Below are 6,504 nucleotides of genomic sequence, written 5' to 3' on the forward strand. Positions count from 1 at the left end.
TGGCCTAGGAAGATGTCATTTTAATAATAAGAAAAAAGATAAAAATCTCTGAGCAACAAAACCTAAGTTGTGCCCAGCTATGCAGCAGCCTTCATCCACACAGCTCTGTGGTAAGGACCTGGGTTAATAAGGAAAATATAACATGGCACCCTCATGGAAACAGACTGGGATCTGCTGCTACCCTCACAGTGAGTGACTCATAATACTGAAGAATAATTTATTTGATTTAGAAGATGAAGCAGGCAATGTGCAATCTGGGGCTTGATATCAAGCAGTTTGCTACTAAGTTGGATGTTCCAGCTCAGAACATCAATAGATAAATCAAACCTAAAGGAAGCAGAAAGGATTCAGGGGATCCTTTGGAGAAGAAAACCAACTTTTGTTAGAAAACAGATGTTTTCTAAGAAAGAAACTAAACTTTTGTCAGTGCTTACTTCTTTCCTCTTTTAAATTCCATCCAAAAAAGAAACCTAAAGAGGCTCAAGTTCCAACCTCAGTATAAACAAGGCCCCAATTTCATCAGCTTGTGTTAAAACCCTTCCTTTTGGAGGGCTTGCCTGAAAGGATGGCAGCAGTATCCCTCCTCTCCAGCCCATTTTTCTGCAGGACCATATAATTTTTTAGTCTTCAGGCACAAATTCTCTCTTGGCTTTGGGAGAATACCCACCATCCCCACTGCAGTCCCATCTCCCTGCACCACTCCCGCTCCCAGCTTTAGCATCGAAGGCTGGAATAAACCACCTGATGTCAGACTTGTCTGCAGCTCCATCCCTTTCCCCTGGCTGCAGCACATCCCGGGTCTTTCCCATCACCTCCTCGACCTGTTCCTCCCACTGCATCACTGGCAGCTGCCTGGGGAAGATGCTTCAGGAGGAGGAGGATACAAGGAGGAAGCCCCAAGGATGATCAGAAGCACACAGAAGCTCAGCATCCCTCAGGCAAAGCCACAGTTGAGAAAATGATCCATTTTTCCTACTTTTACTCCCAAAGTGCAGCCCCCAAACAACGCTCAGCACAACGGTGAGGGTGTTTTGGTGTGAATGCCAAGCAAGACTGGGGTGCTGGGCTCAGCTGACAGACACCCAACCCACAAGAGCACCACCAGACAGGCTCATTCCAATTCATTCAGCCCTCAAACCACCCAACAGCACACAATCCCATCCCACTTCAGATGGCCACCACGGCCACAGCCTCCAAAAGCCTTATCTTTTATCCCACACGCCAAGAGAGCAAAACACCCGGGTTGTCACCCAACACTTCCCAACTAAAAAGTGAAATTAAAACCCCCAACCCTGCAGCTTCGTTTGAGCAGAGCCAGGAAATTGCCTCGGGAGAAGCCCAGCCTGGCGGCGGGTTTTTACAGGGAACAATAGGAAAATGGGAGTCGTTAAAGCGCTGAGGAAATATTTGCCATCGTTAAAGTGCAGAGGAATTTGCCAGCTCGGGACAAAGCTCTGCCGATCCCTAAAATCCGAAAGGGAGGCACGATCCACTCGGGTGGATTTGCTGTAGTTGAAGTTGTCTGCTGGGAGACTCTGATGTCTCCAAGCCAGCTCTGATGGGCAATTTGGCTTCACCCACTTTCTTACCTGCCAGGCTGTTCCTCCTGGATTTCAATGGACCGATCGGGGAGCTGAAATGCTCTGGTTTCACGCCTGGGAAGCTGCACGGCCACGGAGCTCTTGTGTTTTCCCCAAAATACTCCCATAAACCAAGAAGCTGGGAAACCCACTCTACTGCACAGACCAGGAGAGGCTGGAAGCAGGAGGGCAGCTGCCTCCTGCTCAGCACTTTCAGTTTCTCTCTTCAAGCACTCTCCTGGCACAACTTCCTCTTAAAGCGCTTTGCGAGTGAAAAGCTGCATTAGTGGTGGGATTAATCCTCTGAGGGGATAATAAAATCACAGAATCATGGAATCATTTAGGTTGGAAAAGCCCTCTAAGGCCATCGAGTCCAACTGCTAACCCAGCACTGCCAAGGCCTTCACTAACCCATGTCCCCAAGTGCCACTTCTACACGGCTTTTAAATCCCTCTGGGAACGGTGACTTCAGCCACGAAAAAGTGGCTGTGACAAAGTCCAGAAAGACACACCCACAGCCCCTCCTTCACCCGCCAAAACAGGTGACCTTGTCACAGAAGGAGATCAGGTTGGTCAGGCAGGACCTGCATGTCACAAACTCACACTGGCTGCTCCAGATCCTCTCACTGTTGGTGCTGCATGAAGGAACTCAGAGTGATCTGCTCCTGTCACTCACCTGACAGCCCTGTAGTTCCCAAAATCCTCCTTCCTGCCCTTCTTGTAGCTGTGTATCACATCTGCTCACTTCCAGTCAGCTGGGACCTCCCAGTTAGCCAGGGCTGCTGGTAAATCATGGAAAGTTATCTCCATCCATTGCAGCAATCCATTTGTTTGAGTCATCCCACATGACTCTGTGCTGGCAACCATGTCACAGCTTTCCTGATGCACAGTAGTTTCCAGATCCTTCTCCTCTTGGTGACCATGGGTGTTGGTGCAGGTGCACTTCAGTTGGTGATCAATCCCATCAACTTTTTGGAGAAGTTCCAGTTTCTACGTGACCATTCTCAGGGGATTTCATGGTTTCCAACACATCAATAACCCTTGTGGCTGTGCTGCCACATGGATCTCCATCCCCTGCTTCCACGGAGACAGCACACTGAAGGACCTAGCTAGGACACTGTCCCTCAAACATTGGGATGGGCCTCCAGAATTATCCTGCAAAGGCAAAGATCCTTTTCCCCCCTCAGCCAGGAGAACCCAAGTTCTTCAGCAGTCTTGGTGTCCTGCAAAGCAACCCAAAAACAAAACTAAAGCAAAAATAAGCCTGGAGAAGTCATTCTTACTTGTTCCTCTCACTCACAGTCCTGAAGATGAAGCAGAAAAAGCAGGACATCCCTGCCTAGGCTTCCCACCACCCTGCCCTAGCTGGTCCTCCTGTTTCTCTGCTTTTTCCACAGCCTGATCCAGCTGCAGCTCCAGCATTGGAGCAATGTGAGACCTCACAGCCTTCACCTACACTGTGCCAGCTGCTTCTAGCTAATTTGGTCCATGAGCTCCTGCTGCCCATCCACTCACTGGCAGTAGAGCCAGGCTCGTCTCCTCTCGCCATCCCTTCAGCACTGCATCCGTCTGTGAGCAGGACACAGAAACCCTCCACATGTGGCTGGAACCCTTCAGGACTGTTTTTTGTTCTTTGGTGGAATTTAAACATGCCAGACAAGTACAAAAAATGACACATTCCCTGTGTGCTCCAGAGGGAACAGCATCCAAAAATGACGCAGCTCCAGCGCCACCGCAGTGATCCCGGGATGGAGGAACAGGCCCTGCTCCAGCTCACTGTCAATGTCAAGGCTCTCCCATCCTCCAGGACAGGAAGCAAATCACTGCCCATGGCTGTAGCAACACCACGTGGGCTGGGATCCTCTCCCGAAGCGTGTTTTCCATGGGATCGCTGGCATTCCTCAATGCCGGGGGGCCCGGGCGATGACTGGGCTCGCTGCAGTTGAGGCCGGTGTCACATCATCACTGATGCCGCTTTAGAGCCCTGTCAGCGGCTCGGGGTGGGGACACGGGCACACCGGGACGGCCACTCCCAAAACTGACTCTGAGCGGTTCCAGGGCAACAGTGACAGGGAAGGGAATGGCTGATCTTATCTTGTGTCAACAACACTCAGCTTCAGAGGGAATGATTACAGGAACAAAAACAAACAAACCCAGTTCGGGCACACCAAGCACTGCTGAGACGGGGGGGAGCTTCAACCCCAAAAAACACCCACCAGGCTTCCACACCAATATTCCAAATTGCCTGAGGACCACCAGAAGGATCTGCACCTCCTGCCATGGCCCCAAGGATGGGCTTGTTTGGGTTTACAGTGCAGGAGGAGCCTGGCAAGGTGAGGGAGGACCGTGTCTCAGCTCTGTCATCCCAAGGCAGAAGGCTCCAGGTGCAGGTGTTGGGAACAGGAAACGAGCACCAGCTGTACTTCTCTCCACCTTTTCCACATCCAAGTGTTGTTTTATGGCTGGGAGTGAATCACTCACAACACGTCTTCTGCCACACAGCCCAAGTGGAGGTGACAGCAGGTCACTGGGAGGGGTGACCCAAGGGGGGATGCATGGAGAGATGGTCCAGAAGCACAAAAGCCCTCCTTGCAAAGCCAGGTGGCCTCCTGTAATCCCACATATCATTTAGTCCAGGAAGCAGCTGGAAGTTGGGTCTTCTTGGGTAGAACCTCCAGGATTGGTTCAGATCCAGAATCCTGAACAGCTCTGCTGCTTCCTTGCCATGGAATCCACCTCCTCTCCCTGCCTTTCCCTCAGGACAGGGCCAGAACCACTCTCCAGCCAAGAACAGTGGCAGCAACCAGCAGCCATCACTTTATTTCCCACGTGGCACACACAATATTCCTCATCTGAAGGTTCAACAGATCCCACAGCATTCAGAGCACGCTGACCCCAAGGTGTCCTTCACAGCTGGTTCATCACAGTTATCTCCAATCACATCTGGAGGCGACTGGATCTGAGCCTGGGATGCACAAGCAGTAAGTTCCAGCAGAGCTGACCCACCTCTACATCTTGTTCTCCCCAAATCTGAGACAGCCTTTGACCAAACAGCAATGCAGCAGACCTGGAGAGTCCAACCCAGCCTTGGTGAACAGAACAAAATTAGCAAACCTGAGCTGAGCAGTGGGAGAAAAGAGGTTGTGGGAGGTTGTGGAGGGGATTTCCTTAAGCAGCAAGGCTGGGAGATGTGGGAAATCACCACCACACAGACCTCCAGCAGCTCCACCACCCGCTCAGGATCAGGACTGTCATCTGCCAGCACCAGCCCTGTGACTTGGTAATGGGATCACATCATTGCTTCTGTCTGCTTCTGGCACATGGTGCTAGAAGCATTTATTTTCCCTTTTAAAATATGTTTTAAATACCTCAATTAGTGCATTTTAGGTTCCTTCCACATTGCCCCCAAGCAGTTCTTCTGTCAGGGGCTCTATCCTTCCACTGCTGATTATTAGTGGGGCACGGGATTGTTATTTTTCCAGGCCAGGGGCCAAATTTGTATTTAATTTTTGCTCCAGATGGCACAGCACTCCAGATGCATCAGCTGGAGCATCGAACCTGTATGAATAAAGTAATAGAGCAAACAACATGATTTACTCAGGGGCCGTTTGACACGCTTAAGGTGCTTTGTGTACATCTGTTGTGCAAAAAAAAAAAGGCATTCAAATGAATTCAGCTGATGGTTTCGCTATTAAACCCAACACCTGAGGGAAATGAAACAGCAGTAGGAATCTAAAAAATAATGATGATAATAATATTAGAACTTATATTTTGCTTTCTGTAAAGTCAAGGATATATTTTTTTTAAAAAGGTTGATTTCAGCAATCACTGCTGAGCACAGGCCTGGGTTTTGTTCATCTGCCTCTGTCCCTAAAGCTGCTGCTGGCAGTGGGTTTTGCAAAGCAGGATCAGAGTCCTCCCAGGAGAAGGGCTGGTGATCCCAGATTTCAGTGTGGTGATGAGAGCTTATGGCTCTGCTCACCCGAGGAGATGCAAGGAGGACACCAGAGGACAGCCACGAGATGTTCCAGTTATGCTTCTGGCAAATTCACCCCGTTCCCAGAAAGCTGCTGCATCCCTCTGGCACAGCCTGCGGCCGGGATGTGCTCCCTGCAAACTAAAGCACCCAAAATAACTCCGAATAGGGAAAAAAAAAAAAAAATAAAAAGAGAGACATTGAGTAGTCGGGTTTATCTGCCTGGGCACATGAATAGCCGCCGTGTAAAAACCAGCTGAGCCCGCAAACGCCTGGAAACAAAGGGATGGGGGGGGAGGTGTCTTTTTGTGCTTGGCTTTGCTCCGTTCAGAGCATCCTTGGGCTGTGAGAGCCCGTCCTGGCGGCACCCGAAACAAAGGAAAGCCGGGAGCTGTAGGCAGAAGCCAGCTGGGGAAAACCGGGACGACGAGGAGGAGGAGGAGGAGGAGGAGGAGGAGGAGGAGGAGGCACCCGCATCGCCCTCCCCGGCAGCTGCGGAGCCGGGCTCGCGTGTTGCCGAACACGTTATCCATGGCAGGAAACTCGAGATCAAAGGCGAGGAGCGTGCCAGAGCAAGATGTCATCCAAGCCTCCTGCCAAAGGTGTGCACGGGAGGGGGGAAGCAAGCCCCAGACACACACGCTGGCACATCCGACGGAGCCGGCGCCGCTCGTGGGGTGACCCGAGACCCACGCGTGTTCTCCTCCACAAAGACAGGCTGAAGTGAACAAACACAAAACAAAGCAAAACCCCAAACCGCAGGAGGTGCATTTTTACCGGTCGGTTTGCAGTCCCCAGGGTCCCACGCAGGTCCCCTGCCAAAGCGGCGGGCGAAGGGAGGGTACGGACGTGCCGGCACGGCAGGAACAGCAGCCCAGTGTAACTCCAAAAAAGCAGCTTTTCCCATTTCTGGGTGGCATTTTTTTTTTCTTTCTTTCTTTTTCGGTT

The 6,504-nt window shown here is 51.1% G+C and overlaps 1 protein-coding gene across 4 annotated transcripts in view; it reads right to left on the reverse strand.

The window, feature by feature from the left end:
* RNF24 (ring finger protein 24) overlaps nucleotides 1-6,504 on the reverse strand; it is a 29,457-nt gene that overhangs the window by 21,815 nt on the left and 1,138 nt on the right. Inside the window, exon 1 of one of the 4 annotated variants that reach the window (XM_085577473.1) lies at nucleotides 6,334-6,500. The exons of 2 other annotated variants lie outside the window; for them this stretch is intronic. The gene's annotated coding sequence lies outside the window, so the exon portion shown is untranslated. Of the gene's footprint in view, nucleotides 1-1,589; nucleotides 2,251-6,333; nucleotides 6,501-6,504 lie in introns of those variants that run through there. One more of the 4 variants, XM_085577471.1, reaches the window with a different exon arrangement.

The sequence above is a fragment of the Lonchura striata genome, chromosome 4 (genome assembly GCF_050655825.1).
Source record: "Lonchura striata isolate lonStrDom1 chromosome 4, ASM5065582v1, whole genome shotgun sequence".
Classification (NCBI taxonomy): domain Eukaryota; kingdom Metazoa; phylum Chordata; class Aves; order Passeriformes; family Estrildidae; genus Lonchura; species Lonchura striata.